Genomic DNA, 19,725 nt, shown 5'->3' on the forward strand with positions numbered 1-19,725 from the left:
GTGTTTCTACTTTTGAACTATTACAAATATTTCAGGGTTTTTGTTAGGGTAAAAAAAAGGTGCTTTCTAGTTTTAAAAAGATACAGGTGAAACAGTTTAATATTTTATTTCTAAGCTCTGTTACAGGTATGATAGCTTACATGGAATTTATGGTGGATATATTAAATTAAGGCTAGGATTTCCAGCTCTAGATGGCGCTGTTAAACAACTGCAATTATGTTTACTGTAATAGCGCTTTCACTAAAATTTAAAAGAGAAAGAACCGAGATGAACATTGTTGTAGAAAACGACATAAAATTAATTATGAGGTTTCATGCATCGTTTAGTTTGCAATGAGGTGCGAATATGTGCTTAAAACTGTTGAAAAATAGCTGAAATAATGTTGTTTCTTCATTACCCATTCAAGCCGTCTCCAACCATTATTAATGTTGTTTCTGTTCGGTACCGACATTAGCCTATCTTACCATTTTCCGATGTTATCTAACCAGCCAAGAAGCCCCCCAGTGGCACAGCGGTATGTCCGCGGACTTACAACGCTAGAATCCGTGTTTCGATACTCGTTGTGGGCAGATCACAGATAGCCCATTGTGTAGCTTTGTGCTTAATTACAAACAAACCAAGAAAACAAATGTTTCAGTTTATCAGAAAGTCCTATTTAATTTAATTTTTTTGTTCAGTAAGTATTAAGAAAACGTTGAGATGTAAATACTCATATGGTTACCAGTAGCTAATCTAATTGAACTTTGACCTGTAAATATCTACACAATTTCCAGTAACAAGTCTAATTAAACTTTGACCTATAAATACCCTCACGCTCCCCAGTAGCTAAGCCAATTAAACATTGACCTGTAAATACCCTCACGCTCTCCAGTAAAGCTAAACTAATTAAACTTTGATCTGTAAATACCCCCACGTTTTCCAGTAACAAGTCTAATTAAACTTTCACCTATAATTACCCTCACGCTCCTCAGTGACTAATTTAATTACAAAAAAATAACTATTTTCTCAGTCAAATAAGATCCCTTGGATGTTTCTGATTTCCAAAAAAATCATTATATATTTATATTAATGGTTGGATACGTTTGTTTGTAGTTAAGCACAAAGCCACACAATGGGCTATCTGTGCTCTGTCCACTACGAGTATCAAAACTCGGTTTCTGGCGTTGTAAGTTGGACACGTTTAAAAGAAATGGACATAAAAGAGAGGAAGCAAAAGACAATACTTTCCAAATTTTTGAAAAAAAAATACAAAGTAACAATTTTCTATTTCCCCATTGTCAGAAGCTGCCATACGTTTTCACAAGAACACTATTGTCAGAAGCTGCCATACGTTTTCAGAAGAACACTTATAGTCAGAAGCTGCCATACGTTTTCACAAGAATACTTATTGTCAGAAGCTGCCATACGTTTTCACAAGAACACTTATTGTCAGAAGCTGCCATACGTTTTCACAAGAACACTTATTGTCAGAAGCTGCCATACGTTTTCACAAGAACACTTATTGTCAGAAGCTGCCATACGTTTTCAGAAGAACATTTACTTTTTAAACATAAACAAAAATTTACTGTAAAAATCATAGGACATTGTAGTAAATGAAATACACACAAGTTTCATATTTCATCTGAAGTTTTTAATTTCACTCACCTAGTATAAAACTAAATTAAGGACAGTAGAAAGTGATAGCTATACAAAGGGTTCTTCCTTTGTTATTATTTGCATACTGATATTATTAGTTGTATCCGAAGCAAGAGTAACCCGAGAGTTATGAACGTTATACTTTAATTCTGTCGTAGTCGTTTTTGTGGCCAACCCGCGGACAGGTTTGTTTCCTGCCCCTTCGCAACTCATTACGAATAAACTAAACACGTTTTGTTTTTATTGCGAGAGACCTGCCCGATTCCATCACACTGTACGGTGTTCGACCGAAGCCTTAAACGTTTTGTGTTTTCAGCGAGTCTAGCGTAGTTTTGTGTGTCAAAATCGTGTTCACGAGACGGTTGCAGCGCTGTAACACTGCGTACATTCACCATCCTCCCACTCCCTCGGCGACTCGTCGTTGAACTGATTTAATTATCGACACAGTCACAACATTAGGGTGTCGTTTAACTCCCCTCATTTCTTGTACTTCCAGATCTCGACGGGGGGGGGGGGTAACAGGAAGTGATAAAAGTTTTGGTCGGAAGCCTCACGAACTGCTCGTGCGCTGACAGCCCTCACAAAGAAACTAATTCAAGTCGAAACAAATGAGACCCTTCAAGTGTTGTGTTTTCCCTGCTGAGTAAGAGCTTGCCGGATGTTGGCTGCGGAAAGCCCGCAGCTTGCCTCAGCAGCGCCTAGCCGTCTCTTAAGACTAGTCTCCTAACAATTTGTTGTTATAATTTCGCGAAGATCAAATCGCAGGGCGTAAAATTCAAAAAATGCAAATAAAAAATATTGTAGTAATTTCCTCATCGTACTATCCAACTCGAGATTTTTCGTACAGTGGAGAAGAACTCTACCACCTGAGATAAAGGGTTAACCCACTGTCGTATTTTAGTAAGTGTCTTTTTTTAACACCCTAATCATAAAAAAGTTTCAAGAACCATTGCTGTGGTAAGTTACGATCAAAATAGAAAAAATTTGTTTTTTTTATTGATGTTTTTTTAAAGATCTGTATAGAGACATAGAAGACTGATATCAAAAAACAACGTGAATCGTGACGAGAAAGTTCATTAAATATGCCACATTGAAGCATAATGACATTCCACTTACAGTTGAAGCAACGGGAAGTAAGGGAACACTTGCATTCGCAATCACGTTCTCCAGGGGCATAAAAGGGGATAACGGGGCACTTGCACTCACGATCTCGTTCCTCAGGAGCACAACAGGAAGTAATGGAACACTTGCATTCGCGATCTCGTTCCTCAGGAGCACAACAGTAAGTAATGGAACACTTGCATTCGCAATCGCGTTCTTCAGGGGCATAAAAGGGGATAACGGGGCACTTGCACTCACGATCTCGTTCCTCAGGAGCAACACAGTAAGTAATGGAACACTTGCATTCGCGATCTCGTTCTCCAGGGGCATGAAAGGGAATAATGGGGCACTTGCACTCACGATCTCGTTCCTCAGGAGCACAACAGGAAGTAATGGAACACTTGCACTCACGATCTCGTTCCTCAGGAGCACAACAAGGAGTAATGGAACACTTGAACTTTCAATTTCTTTTCAAGAAAAAATAAATTTTCTAAAATTTGGATGCAGTTGGATGTACTTAGATACTATGTTAAAAATGATAGCCTTTGGTTTTCTGTAAAAGTGTTTTTTTTATGTGATCTTGCACTGTTGTGGTAGGACAATAAGCATCTGTAGATTGTAGAAAATGGAATTTAATTCGGCCAGTTTTGACATAAACTAACGTATTTCTGAGGGAAGATGTGTCTAAAGCTCCTAGAATATGATTAATGAACTGAATGTATTCATCACTAATAAAATCACTGACTTTCACTAGGTCAAGTAATAATTTGTACACGAGCCTCCTTTTTATTGTTACTCTTTGTTGATGTTTATTTATTTCTGCCTTTGAAATACATCAAGATTCGTTAGCATGGTTCAATAGACAGATGGGTAAATAAAAGGATAGACAGATAGAAAAACAGATAAAATTACACTTTCTAAACTTCAGTTTATTTTCATTTTCAGGCATCAAACAAGCAGTACCTACTAGTTAACATCTCTCTATGTACTGAGGGGTTGGTTGTACAGGTGAAGGAGAGATAAGCATGGCAAATACAGGTTCAGAATGGATAATTTAATAACCTCTTAAGGCGGCGAGTTGGTAGTCGAATGGGCGTGGTCTTATTTCTCTCCTTTCACACTGATGTTGTCATGACAACTGGTTGAAAGAATTTGTTCGGAGAAACTCGAAGTGTTTGTCTGTAACGTGGCCGTTGTTGAATCCCCTTCAGCAGACTACTGAATAGTTGATTCGCTATTCTATCGACAAGAGATTTGTTGGCTTATCTCATGAAGTGTCACTTGTCACAACTTTACATCCGACATAGTTTGGTCGGGCTCAACCTTAAGTGTTGTCACTTCGTAACGTAAGCTGACTTGTATATCAACTTATTCTTCTTGTTCTTCAGGCTTTGTTTTATAGAGACCAATTTAAACTACCGAAGAAACACTACTACATAGAGACCAATTTAAACTACCGAAGAAACAATACTACATAGAGACCAATTTAAACTACCCAGGAAACAATACTGCATAGAGACCAATTTAAACTACCCAGGAAACAATACTGCATAGAGACCAGTTTAACCTACCCAGGAAACAATACTGCATAGAGACCAATTTAAACTACCCAGGAAACAATACTGCATAGAGACCAATTTAAACTACCCAGGAAACAATACTGCATATCAGAATGGAATAAAAGCTGAATGTTGATGCCGAATGATAAAAATTTGCAGACATGTTTCACATCTATGTCTGTCAAAAGTTTCTTTTGTTAAACAGAACAACAGGGTTTTAAAATATCTTCCTTGTTAAACAAAGAAATATCATTTTTTGGATGGTTGTTTGTATTTTGTTTCGAAACAAGTGTTTTATTGTATTCGTTTATATACTAAGTGTTCCTAAACCCACTACCGCACGCAGCAGTTAAAACGTATACAATCACAGAATATCTTACTCAAACGATTTACCATTGATTTTTTTAAGAACAATACCTAAAAGATAAGCTTTTTTTTAATGGGCTTTGTCGTTTGGTGGTTGAGTCGTGTAATTTAACTTACTACCCGCGTGATGTGTTAAAATGTCTTAGCGCAGTGTTAAACTTAAGTGTGAACAGTAACAACAGTGGTCGTAAGAAATTTTACTGTACAGTTTCATTGATTTTTTAAGAACAATACCTAAAAGATAAGCTTTTTTTAATGGGCTTTGTCGTTTGGTTGAGTCGTGTAATTTAACTTACTACCCGCGTGATGTGTTAAAATGTCTTAGCGCAGTGTTAAACTTAAGTGTGAACCGTAACAACAGTGGTCGTAAGAAATTTTACTGTACAGTTTCATAAAATGTTCTCAAACTGTGATAGAAAATGTCTTACATCTTAATAGAAATCAGGAAACTAGGCAAAGACAGGGCTTATAACCACAGTAGAAGTGTTTTGTTTTGCGTGTCATTGCTGTAAAACACAGAAGATACATGCGGAAACCTAAAGGGAACGATATTCATACACATAAATGTAAATTTGTACTTACGGATGTCAATGTTAAATACGTACAAAAAAACACACGTTACCTACACACACTTATACATATATGCGTGAGTGTGGTGTACGTGTATAACTGCGTGCAGGAAATGTATATTATATATACATATACGTGTATGTGTGTGTTTGGTATACGTATATAACTGCGTGAAAGGAAATGTATATTATATATACATATACGTGTGTTTGGTATACGTGTATAACTGCGTGCAGGAAATATATATTATATACATTTATGTGTGTGTGTGTGTGTGTGAGTAGTTACGTGTTTTATGTACTGATATCGTGGAAAAACGTCTATGGATACTCATAAAGTAAAACCTTTACAGCTAGGTGGCTCTGATTGCAGCAAATGATCTGTACTTTATATCTTTATTTCTTCTATTTCCCGCCATGTCCATTCCTGTTTCTCCACGCACGGTGATCTAGTGCCTGATGCCTCAGCACATGGCTTCTCCGTCGCAAGGGAACAATCAGTGGATTACAGGCCCATGTTTGTCTGTTAGAGCTACAGTTTAAATGGCCAGTCGTAGGGACTACTTAGCCAAATTAAACCGAGGAAAGGCTATGTCAGGCAGCTACAAAAAGCGGTCGTTAATACCCCAGTGACTTAGTCACTTAAAATACTATGATCAAGATCAATGCACGAAAGCTTTACGGGCTGGTGGAAGTATGTCTCTTTGGAAAGTGGGCGATGGTAATAATAAACCATATAAACATTTGCCTGGGCTATTTTAACACGAAGAAATTATAACGAATAACATAAGTGCCCAATCGGACTTCTCATATTTCTTCTGTTTTTCTTGTTTCAAGTCAGAGAACTTAGTGACTAAGATTCTAAATACATGAACTTGTACGTGTTTTTTGAAGCATGTTTTTTTGTGTTTAACGAAGCGGTTAACATATCAAAACCACCTACTACTAATATAAAATGCGTCTGTTACTATCAGTGCCGGCCTTAAAAATATGCAAGACAAGCTATTACAAATATATATATATATATGTATGCATATTACAATCGCAGTTAAAGACCTTTTTCGTAACACACAGGAGGAAATTTAAACACAAAAGAGTTTCATTAAAGCCAGGTGGTTAAAAACCTGCCATATGTTACGACATAGTTTAGTACCTTCCTCAATTTAATATTTGTTTTACTTCTCAGTAAGTTATTTTTCTGCTTGAGTTCTGCGCTCGATTCATCCTTTTTTTTTAAATAATTTGTCTCTATCGCTTTCTGAATCATTTGCCGGCTGCTTCGCATACGCTTTAGTTATAACAGTTCCCCCAACACAGAACGTTTTCTTTCGAGAAGGCTTTCAAACGTACTATCGCATTTCCGATGTATAACGTAATTAACTCGCTCCTTCATTAATAGTTACAGGTATTCTATGAGGGTTGCGCGGGTTGTCAGACACTTACACAAAACATGTTAAATAAACATGTTAGTATTAAAGTTGATAATAAGTTACTAAAATCTTCTTTGACAACAAAGTAAAACTAAACTGATGGTTAATTTTTGCTCTTCTTCTCAGCATTGTGCCCGGCGTGGTCAGGTGGTTAGGGCGCTCGACTCGCAATCTGCGGGTCGTGGGTTCGAATCCCCGTCCCAACAAACATCCTCGCCCTTTCAGCCGTGAGGGCGTTATAAGTGACGGTCAATCTCACTATTCGTTGGTAAAAGAGTAGCCCAATAGTTGGCGGTGGATGGTGATGACTAGCTACCTTCCCTCTAGTCTTACACTGCTAAATTAGGGACGGCTAGCGCAGATAGCCCTCGTGTGGCTTTGCGCGAAATTCAAAACAAACTTCTCAGCATTTATCCTAATTACTTTTATCTGTTTTTTTTTTTTGTCCTTGCCCTCCACTCTTTCCTGTTCTATGCCAGAGCTATGTTCATACCGCATTTTCTCATGTCCTCTCTCAATGTATTCATCCGCCCTTTCCATTGTACTTTTCCCTTCTACTGTCATATTTATAACTCTCATACCAAGAGAAGAGAATTTTTTTCCCACATGACTGAGGCAAGTATTTCTCATCTTCTCCATACCTGATACTACTTTTATCATCTCTCTAATAGTTTCGTTCCTGATGCAGTCTTTCTTTGACACCCTGGTCATCCACACTCCAACTTCGCTACGTTCATCATCTGCTCCTCTTTCTTTTTCAAAATGCAGCATTAATGTTTTTTTTTGTTGTTGTTATACTAAATCCATACTACAAATTAAGTTATATAAATGTTTTATATTAGATATAACGCAAGCTTTAAGTAAAATAACTAAAAACTTCTCATATGATCCAAGAGTTCGTTAGAGGGTCAACCATTAAGCCATGCTCGGTCAATATTTTTTAGGAAGAATAACCGCGAGTATGCGGGCACTGGTCACCTACTTAGTTTTGAGTTTCGTCACAGTTTGTTTGTTGTAAAGCACAAAATTACACAATGGGCTGTTTGTGCTCTTCTCACCGCAGGCATCGAAATCTAAGTTTTGGCTTTACGAGCCCAGTCATTTACCGCTAAGCCACCGGTGGTGCGTTTGGTCAATATTGCTCTTTGTTCAATGGGTTTCAAATGACTCTGACAGGTCAGTATTTCATGGTTATGTTGCCGGGTAAAATGAATTAAAAAAAAATCCTCACAACAAATATCTGATTTAAACAAAAGGTGGCGGAATGGTTGATATTTCTTATAAATTTGTCAGAATTATGTTTGTAGAATGGTTGATTTTTCTCATTATTCTGTTAGAATTATGTTTGTAGAATGGTTGATTTTTCTTATAAGTCTGTCAGAATTATGTTTGTAGAATGGTTGATGTTTCTCATAATTCTGTTAGAATTATGTTTGTAGAATGGTTGATTTTTCTCATTATTCTGTTAGAATTATGTTTGTAGAATGGTTGATTTTCTTATAAGTCTGTCAGAATTATGTTTGTAGAATGGTTGATTTTTCTTATAAGTCTGTCAGAATTACGTTTGTAGAATGGTTGATTTTTCTTATAAGTATGTCAGAATTACGTTTGTAGAATGGTTGATTTTTCTTATAAGTATGTCAGAATTATGTTTGTAGAAGGTTGATTTTTCTTATAAGTCTGTCAGAATTATGTTTGTAGAATGGTTGATTTTTCTTATAAATCTATCACAATTATGTTTGTAGAATGGTTGATTTTTCTTATAAGTCTGTCAGAATTATGTTTGTGGAATGGTTGATTTTTCTTATAAGTATGTCAGAATTATGTTTGTAGAAATAGTTCTGGTAAATGAAATATGTGCGAAAATACAACCAACTTAAACAGTGGAACTTTTTTTTGTAGTTAAGTACAAAGCTATTCAATGGGCTATCTGTGCCGTGCCCACTACGGGTATCGAAACCCGTTTTTTAGCGTTATAATTTTCTAGACTTCCCGCTTAGCCACTGGAGGGCTAACACGGGAGCTATTAACGAATTTGCGCGAGCCGAAACAAACGTAATCACTGTGGCTGATACTGAAGCAGAAGTGTTTTGATGTTAAAAAGACGATGAATATTTCAACAAAAACATATTTTTCAAACTTGGTTTAAATCAATCTAGCCAAAGGTTTAGACAAAATATGTATTTAAAAATAAAATAAATATATTTATTCCTAAAGCTTGTTTTTTTGTTTTTTTCTTAGTTACTGTTGTTGTTTATTTTTAGGCGCAAAGCTACACAATGGGCTATTTGCCAATCCCAGATTTTACCATTGCAAGTTTGTAAAGTTACCGCTGACCTGGCAGGGGACCTTTTTTGCAAGTTAAGCACAATGCTGCTCAATAGGTTATTTACGCAGTGCGCACCGTAAAGATCGAACCCTGAAATGTAGCATTATAAGCCCTCAAGCTCACCCTAAGTCACTAGTGAGAGGAGGGGGCTATGTAACATGAAACAGCCGTATGAATAGTGGGGATCAAAAATAAAATATATTGTTTAAAATAAGTAATATCAATAGTTTTAAGTCACCAAATAAGTTGTAATAATGTTATAGATATAAGATAGCCAGCTTCCAACACATCTATACATCTGATGACCCTCTTGGAAGTCATAGTTAAATCAGAAAACCCTCTTGGAAGTCATAGTTAAAGAAATCAGATACCCTCTTGGAAGTCATAGTTAAAGAAATCAGATACCCTCTTGGAAGTCATAGTTAAATCAGATAACCCTCTTGGAAGTCATAGTTAAAGAAATCAGATACCCTCTTGGAAGTCATAGTTAAATCAGATAACCCTCTTGGAAGTCATCTATATAATAAAACCCACTTAAACCTCTACTAAATAAATCCGATAAAGCACTTAGAAGATTTTAATTTCACAGAATCAATTAAAAATCAGTTAAAGTGGTTGCAGACAGTATAACAAACCGATCTTAGAGTGAGATAAAGAACCCAATCATAGTAGAGTTATGGTAATGTCATTTCCTTGGGATTATGTTTTAAAACATTTTTTGCACAGTTCTTTAATTTCTAGTGTTACTAACAACACCTATACAGCGTAAGGTCGTTGCTAGCTGGGGCAACTTGGTCAATATTCAACGCTTTTAATTTCAGTAATAATGATAATAGCACACAAAAAAACAACAACTTAGGATATACATATTTGTGGGCTAACTAGGTGGAGCCAACACAAAAGGGTCAATGTTGAGAACATGTCGCGTGACCTAGGTCACGCTCCCAAATAAAAGCAGCAGTCACTAACTGTACACGTTATCATTAGTTCAACTACGAGGCCCGCGTGCTACGATCACGTGCCATTAGTTCGTGTCTACGTCACGCGCTCTCCATATGATGATCCACGTGTAACTTACATATTTATTTTGTTTGCTTTAACGGTTTTTGTCAAGATTATGATATTCACTGGTGCGTTAACAGCACGAGACCAGTGCTATGAGTCAAGCACAAAACAGCCTGGGTGCGTCCTGCGGTCGACCACTCTTTCTTTAACAAAGGTGCTAACCGACCTTTGTTTAGAGGTCATTAGTTTGATGAAGTAAAATACACTCAAAAAAGGTTCGTGTTTAACGTTTTCAATGGGCAAACATACTATCAAAACTTTTACGATGAAAACTGACCTCGGACACGTGACTTATACGTCCAGGTATTCACAGCGTTGACAACACTCGAACATTTCAAATTACATTAAACGAAATATGATGGGTTAAATAATGAAATCAAATAATCTGCATCCAAACACATCTTCATGACTTTCTATAGACAAAGAGGTTAGGCTCATACACCATTGTTACTGCCTAAATATTGGTTGAAATGATTTAAATAATGAACTCAAATTATCTGCATCCAAACACATTTTCATGACTTTCAGTAGACAAAGAGGTCAGGCTCATACACCATTGTTACTGCCTAAATATTGGTTGAAATGATTTAAATAATGAACTCAAATTATCTGCATCCAAACACATTTTCATGACTTTCAGTAGACAAAGAGGTTAGGCTCATACACCATTGTTACCTTACTAAATATTGGTTGAAATGATTTAAATAATGAACTCAAATAATCTGCATCCAAACATATCTTCATGACTTTCTATAGACAAAGAGGTTAGGCTCATACACCATTGTTACCTTACTAAATATTGTTTGAAATGATTATGTAGGACACATCAGGTTTTAATGTTTGTATGGAGTTATCAGCAGCAACGAATGAACCCCATGCTATAAACTCAGCCATTATACAAAAACACACAGTTTTGTATTTGTTTATATACGTATGTAACTACATTGGCTATTCGAACTTCGATACGCTTTATATTGTGATGGTGTTTGTTTCTACGATACAGAGGAAAACTCCAGGGAAAAACAATTTATCAATATATATATATGTTACGGATTTATTTTCTCTTTCATGGAAGGTAAAATTGAAAAGAGAACCTGTGACGTAGAGGCCTAATGCATTCCTTGATTGACCGTATCCTCTACTGTGGACTGCAGTTTCACCTATTCAAGGCTCATCAGCACAGTTGGGGTCAGCAAACCAAAGAAATACAGTTAGGCCTTTTTATAACGGTGATGTGTATATAACACCTATGGAGTTTTGAGTCCTTTTAAATCACCATACAGTAACCTAAATTAATTTAGGTGTGTGAATAATGTTATGACATTGCGCTTATCTGCGAACCAACTGTTTGATGATTATATGTGTATATTTTACAGATTTATTTTCTTGTTCACTATTTATGAACAGTTTTGTGTAGGTAGGTTTACTTCCTAAAACTGCGACGACAAAAGGAATTTGCTCTCTGTGATGGTGTCCTATAGATTAGTTTCCACTGGTTTAGTATGAAGAATAACTCACCGCACATTAACTCGTCAGTATATGTATAAAAAAAAGTCCGATAAACTACTTAGAAAATCTTAATTTTGCAGAATCAGTTAAAAATCAGTTAACTGGTTCAGTATGTAAGTATTGAATAATAACTCACCTCACATTGGCTCGTCAGTATATATATCAAAAAGTCGGATAAAGCACTTAGAAGATCTTAATTTTGCAAAACCAGTTAAAGTAGTTATAAGCAGATTAACAAACCGAACTTAGGGTGAGAGAATAACTAATGGAAACATAACTCTTTAGTCATTAAGTTTAGTTTGGAAATTCACCTGGCATTAATAATAACTAGTAACAAGAAACATTAATTACTTATTAATAAGAAAACACTAACTACTTAGTAACAAGAAACAACTCATAGACAATAATTAATGTAAAAAAATCACTCTCTGATCATCAACTAATAAAACAGCAGTTCAATTTTCATTAATTCAAAGGACACTAGTTTAAAAGGAAAAACCCACTAGTCAAAATTACACACATTAACTCTTTGAATATTGCCTTATTCCTATTCTCAGGTAACTGTTGTATTTTCCTAATTTACTATATGGTAACATATTGCCTTATTCCTATTCTCAGGTAACTGTTGTATTTTCCTAATTTACTATATGGTAACATATTGCCTTATTCCTATTCTCTAGTAAGTGTTGTATTTTCATGACTAACTGGATAGTAAGTTATTGTATTTTCCTAATTTACTATATGGTAACACAACACTTACTAGAGAACGGGAATGGGGCAATGTGTTACCATATAGCAAATCATGAAAATACAACACTTACTAGAGAACGGGAATGGGGCAATGTGTTACCATATAGCAAATCATGAAAATACAACACTTACTAGAGAACGGGAATGGGGCAATGTGTTACCATATAGACATATAAGTTGCCATATATTCTTCACGAGAAAATAAATTACTAGAGAATAGTTCATAGAGCACCAGGCAATAACTGACACGATGTGATAGATTTACCGTTCAATAAAATAGATTTATAATTATTAAGATATTTCAAGCAGGGCGCCTTTTCTCAACAACAGTTTTTGTGTATTTACTCTTCTGACCCCAGTTCACTGTTGTTCACACTGGATATTAAGTCTTCTGACACCAGTTCACTGTTGTTCACACTGGATATTAACTATTCTGACACCAGTTCACTGTTGTTCACACTGGATATTAACTCTTCTGACACCAGTTCACTGTTGTTCACACTGGATATTAACTATTCTGACACCAGTTCCACTGTTGGTTACATTGGATATTAACTCATCTGACAACGGTTCACTGTTTCTTATTTCGAATATTAACTCATCTGACAACGGTTCACTGTTTCTTATTTCGAATATTAACTCATCTGATAACGGTTCACTGTTTCTTATTTCGAATATTAACTCTTTTGACACCAGTTCACTGTTGTTTACACTGGTGGTGGTGTATTGCCTGGTACATTGTTAGCTAGTGAAGTATTGTCTGGTGAGTTTAGTACTGATTTGATTACTGTTCTGTGATTTGTTGTTTGGTTAATTATTTTTTCGAGAACTATTTAATAATTGACTTATTAGAGCATCTTTTCAAGCACTTTTCATTCTTCAGGTGCATAAAACTTATAATAAAATTTAATATAAACTCAAGTGAAGTTTTGTTTTGTTTAGTAAATATAAGGTGTGAGCTCCAGTGAGCTGTTACCTGTTAATATCCAGCATAAACTCAAGTGAAAAATTGTTTGTTTAGTAAATATACAGTGTGAACTTCAGTCAATTGTTGCCTGCTAATATCCAGTATAAATTCAAGCAAACAATTATTTGTTTTGTAAATGGAACTGGTGTCAGAATAGTTAATATCCAGTGTGAACAACAGTGAACTGGTGTCAGAATAGTTAATATCCAGTGTGAACAACAGTGAACTGGTGTCAGAATAGTTAATATCCAGTGTGAACAACAGTGAACTGGTGTCAGAAGAGTTAATATCCAGTGTGAACAACAGTGAACTGGTGTCAGAAGAGTTAATATGGGTTATAACTCATCAAATTAACTCACCAGACAATACTTCACTGGCTAACAATGTACCAGGCAATACACCACTAGGTTATAACTCATCAAATTAACTCACCAGACAATACTTCACTGGCTAACAATGTATCAGGCAATACGCCACCAGATTATAACTCATCAAAACAACTCACCAGACGATACTTCACTAGCTAAAAATGTACCAGGCAATACACCACCAGGTTATAACTCATCAAATTAACTCACCAGACGATACTTCACTGGCTAACAATGTACCAGGCAATACACCACCAGATTATAACTCATCAAAGAATGTCTCATTGCATAACAACTCTCCAGACAATACTTCACTAGCTAACAATGTACCAGGCAATACACCACTCTCCAATGAATGTCTCATTGCATAACAACTACCTCTGACAGCATCTAAGATCTAAATAAGAGTTAGTATTTAACATGCTAGTCTTTACCACTACCTAAGTTCTAAGTAATGCCAGTACTTAACATGCTAACGTCTGACAGCATCTAAGATCTAAATAAGAGTCAATATTTAACATGCTAGTCTTTACCACTACATAAGTTCTAAGTAATGCCAGTACTTAAAATGCTTACCTTTGCCAGTATCTAACATCTAATTAGGTATCACGTTATTTTACGCTAGTCTTTTGACTAAATCTACGTGATAAGTACCTTTGCTTAACGTAATACTCTACAGGATTGCCTAAGATCTTAGTTACTAGTGGTACTTAAAATACGAACATCAATCCCTAACATGATCTAAGTTCAAAAAAAGCATTGGTACCAGTAGTAGTATTGGACTTTTACGTAAGTACCAGTCATTGGAATTTATTCTGTCTAGTACATAGTACACAGTAACTTATGCAAGAGTATATACAACATCACAGAGTGGGGAATTTACCACCGGACAATACGTAGTCTGGACTCTGAACAAGATTAAACATTGAACTGTTATCTAGCAAACTACTCAGTGGTGTAGCATGTTAAGTACTGGCATTACTTAGAACTTAGGTAGTGGTAAAGACTAGCATGTTAAATACTAACTCTTATTTAGATCTTAGATGCTGTCAGAGGTTAGCATGTTAAATACCAGTAGTTAACTTAATCTTAGTTGTTAGCAGAGGTTAGCATGTTAAATACTGACTCTTATTTAAATCTTAAATGCTGTTAGAAGCTAGCATGTTAAATACAAGAAGTTAAGTTAACCCTAGATGCCAGTAGAGGTTAGCATGTTAAATACCAGTATCACTTAGAACTTAGTGGTAGAAATTTGCATGTTAACTTGGATAATGGCAGAGGTTAACAGGTTAAGTACCGGTGTTATTTAGTTTTTAAATACTGGAGAGGATAGCATGTTAATTACTAGTACTGGTACAGATTAACATGTCAAATATCGATATGTAACTAGAGCTTAGATACCAGTGCGTATGACTTCTTAGAACGAAGCGTGTCATACTTTTTGGTAAACTGAAAATGAAACAAACTATCATTAGGTAGGATAAAGTCTGGTGAAATAGTGTTCATACACGTGAATGTATGGATTAACCTACCACTATATATATATATACAGCGGTAGATCTATGTTTAAGCTAGTTTTAAGACAAGGAGTTTTAATGTGAATTAATGTGACCTATACATAAAATATAGCATAAAATAATATTATAATGAACAAAGACTTTAATATCGTACAAAAATCTGATTATTCTAAGAACTTATAACTGTTGATTTGTATATTTTTTTAATCGGTGAATTGACTGCAGTAAATAGATACGAGAGGGAACAAAAAGAATAACTGCAATCAAAAAAATATTTTTATTTTTCCATCATCTAATTCGGTTGTGTTTCATTTTCATAAAGCAATCTGGTCAGATTTATTGGTGGTCAATAATTTTAATTGTGGCCCTGTTGCTTAGCCCCGTTTTGTTCGGCTTTCGCAGCTAAGTGAACAACATTGCCGTGAAACTGCCCTCTCGGGGCAAGAGTTTTGATCACTCGGCAGTAACCACCTGTTCCTTTGTTAACTGCAAGTGACTCCCTGGATCCTTCGGGACACAGCTGTAATAAATCTAGACTTATTTCCCCACTAATAAGCTTAAACAAATGTTTTATCTTATGCTCTAAGTATTTGAATTGCTGGCAAATTCTTAGTTTCATCACACTTGGTAATAAAGCCTTTGAAAGGTATGTAATCCATGACTTATAGATATTTGACTCTACAGAATAGATAAAGAATAGCTTTAGATAATTTTAAATACTATAAGTTGTTAGAGTTTTCAATGTGGTAACTTAGAAGACTATTGAAGACGGTATATCGGTCTTAAACGAAATCTAGCAGCGGTATAAGTACAATAGAGTTTCTTCGTTTGTTTGAAGTTAAGTACAGAGCTACACATTTTTTTATAGCCTACAGTCTGAAACTTTTAAGTCCATATACAAGTGGTATCACAATTGATAATTAAGTCCATATACAAGTGGTATCACAATTGATAATTAAGTCCATATACAAGTGGTATTACAATTGATAATTAAGTCCATATACAAGTTGTATTACAATTGATAATTAAGTCCATATACAAGTGGTATCACAATTGATAATTAAGTCCATATATAAGTTGTATTACAATTGATAATTAAGTCCATATACAAGTTGTATTACAATTGGTAATTAAGTCCATATACAAGTTGTATTACAATTGATAATTAAGTCCATATACAAGTTGTATTACAATTGGTAATTAAGTCCATATACAAGTTGTATTACAATTGATAATTAAGTCCATCTACAAGTTGTATTACAATTGATAATTAAGTCCATATACAAGTTTTATTACAACTGATGATTAAGTCCATATACAAGTTGTATTACAATTGATAATTACGTCCACATACAAGTGGTATCACAATTGATAATTAAGTCCATATACAAGTTGTATTACAATTGATAATTAAGTCCATATACAAGTTGTATTACAATTGATAATTAAGTCCATATACAAGTACTGTCAGTTGTCTGTCCATGTGATTACTTCTTTATAATTATAATAGTACTGTCAATTGTCTGTTCATGTGATTACTTCTATATAAATATAATAGTACTGTCAGTTGTCTGTCCATGTGATTACTTCTATATAATTATAATAGTACTGTCTGTTGTCTGTTCATGTGACTACTTAGCAGGGCTTGGATGGATCTTCACCAAATTTGGCACGAAGGTTTGTTGGGTCCACGTGGAGATACTTACAAAGATGCGGTTTCACATTTTGTGTTTTGCAGTTTTTATGGGCGTTTTTGTGGTTTTTTACAATTACATATAAGGGAAGCAATTTTTAATATCCTAAGATATCCTTTCATTAATCAAAGATTTACATAATTTCCGTCTGGGGGACGGTTTACTCCAGCTACTAATAAATAAATTACAGTCTAACAAGCACTAGCAAATGAATAGGACTAGCATACTAATAAGTATACATTAGGTGTTTGATTTATTTGGAATGTTTTCTCGAGCGCTTTTAATCCTTAATGCAATATATTTATTACATTTACAGTCGTTTGCACTAATATGTTGTTTGACACAAACAAACCTAAGTTCATATTTAAAGTAAGTAACAACATATAACATCTATTATATTTATTGTATAGATTATCCAAATTATTTTTTATGTGCTCCACCCTGTCGTATGAAAATTCTATAACTGAGCCCATGACATCAGCAGCTGTTGCGGAAACTAGTTGACTCGTGATTCTATTGATTTTTTAAAAAAAAGACCCAAAACTCGAGCACTTTCGAATAGTTGATTATTATTCGAAAGCGCTCGAGTTTTTTTTTTTAATTTCATTGCACCTCTTGTGTAGGATCCTGTGTGCTAACCCTCGTATTTTTATTAATAACTACTTTATTATTCTTGTGCCCCACCCACACCCCCAGTGGCACAGCGTCATGTAGGATCCTGTATGCCAACCCTCGTATTTTTATTAATGACTACTTTACTATTATTGTGCCCCCCCAGTAGCACGGTGGCATGTCTGCGGGCTTACAACACTAGAATCTGCGTTTCGATACCCATGGTGAGCAGAGCACAGATAGCCCATTGTGTAGCTTTGTGCTTAATGTCAAACAAATCAAACAGTTATTTTTGAAAAAAGTCGTTTGATTTTCTTTTTGAAGCAAATAGCATGATGTGTCATAAAATCAAATAAAGGTTTATATCCGATTGGTTTTCAAAAAAAAAAAATCTAGCAAAGCGCCATTTTAAATCCAAATTTAGTGTTACCATAACATTAAGTTCTGTCTTTGTACTTCTATAGAAATATACCGAATTCACCGCTATTGAGTTAGGTTTGTAAAACATTTAACTTTCTCGAATAGAAGCGTCTTAAGTTTACTTTTGTGTAACAGAAATCAGAAATCGAATCACTATTAGCGAACATGCTTGCTCATTCAACCATGAGAGCGTTATAATGTGACGGTCAATCCCACTATTCGTTGGTGAATGAGTAGCACAAGAGTTGGCGGTGGACGGTGTTGAATAGTTGCCTTCCCTCTGGTATATCTCTTCTACATTAGGGACGGCTAGGACAGATAGCTCTCGAGTAGCTTTGCGCAAAATCCAAACCAAAATAATTTTTCCAGATCCTTTTTCACCCGAAAAAAAAAAACCGTGTTTGTTGCATTTATTCGTATAGAATTTTGAATTCTTCGGTAATACGTATTCATAGCACGAGTTCTATAATTAAAACAATTTTCCCAGATTCCTTGCTATCTGGAAGAGGCAACTTAATGTAATATTTTGGCAGACAAACCAGTTATGAAAAAAAGAATAACAGTGGATTGCATCCAATTTAAAGGACATCGTTTATTTATTTTTTATCATTGACTTACACGTGTAATTAACTTTATACTTCCCACCCTTCTAAACTTCTAAGTTCTAATCACAGAAGATTATCGAAGCCTCTCTCTTTTTCTGAAGGATGACGTCACTTTACAACATCCTAAATTATCAGCATTGGCAACAAGTGAACCTCGGACGCCGAGCGCCACAAGGCTTTAGCTGTTACACTTTATTGTTGTAATTTCTTTGAAGCACCCCGTGACCAGGGTATAGCCATCAAGTCTGGCTGTTGAGTTAATTAAATTGATGACTGCGCATGCTCGGATGAGATGTTGAAGTGATGGATTATCAGTCTCCATGACGATACCACAAGCCACAAAACCATTGTTGTCCACAAGAAAAGAAGACGAGAATGAAGATTCTCTATTTAGATACCTTAATCATCTTTCTTCACTATGTTCTTCACTTTATCTGGTGAATCAGGTTTTTACGCCAGATATTTAGATTTTCCAGATTCGTAAGTGACAAGCACTAAAAAGCATTACTAAAACACGTTGAAAAATGACGTCAGTTACAGCTATGACTTACGAATTCAAAACACAAGAATAAATACACTTTGTAAAACATGAGAGTGAACTAATACTAAACTCTGAGAAAAAAAAACACAGAACCCCCCCTAGGTAATAATTCTATTACGTTAGTTATACTGGTTTTTCGGTTTATGGATTTTATATTTTTTTATTATTATTTGCAGTAAGCGAGAAAATGTAAGTTTACTTTTTCTATTTCCCGTTCGAAATGTGCACTCTGCCCAGTTGATTTACTGTACATTTTACAGTGCATCAACATAGTATTTTGTGTAGCCTGAATTCGCGATCGCAAGCTTTCCTATTGGCTGGCGATGGGTAACCAAAAGTTATAATGTGTAAACGTTGCACCCCAGTAAACTGTGATCTCCTCCAGGAATCGATCATTGCAAGCTGTAGCAGTTGTGCTATTTTTCTTACTAAGTAAACTTAGCATGTATGTTTGTTTGTTTTTTTTTGTTAAGCACAAAGCCATGCAATGGGCGAAATGACCTCCAAGGAAAGGGCCTTGGAGGAATCAAGTTTTGATAACTCTGCCCACCGCGGGTATCGAAACCCGAATTTAATGTATGATGATAAAATCTAAACTTCTTAGAAACCTACCTACACTTTTTTTTGTTGCCCATAAACGGACTTAAATGCGTTTAATATCTCGTTAAGTAGTGAAAAAAAACAGGGC

Source organism: Limulus polyphemus, unplaced genomic scaffold (genome assembly GCF_000517525.1).
Source record: "Limulus polyphemus unplaced genomic scaffold, Limulus_polyphemus-2.1.2 Scaffold4144, whole genome shotgun sequence".
In the NCBI taxonomy this organism is placed as follows: domain Eukaryota; kingdom Metazoa; phylum Arthropoda; class Merostomata; order Xiphosura; family Limulidae; genus Limulus; species Limulus polyphemus.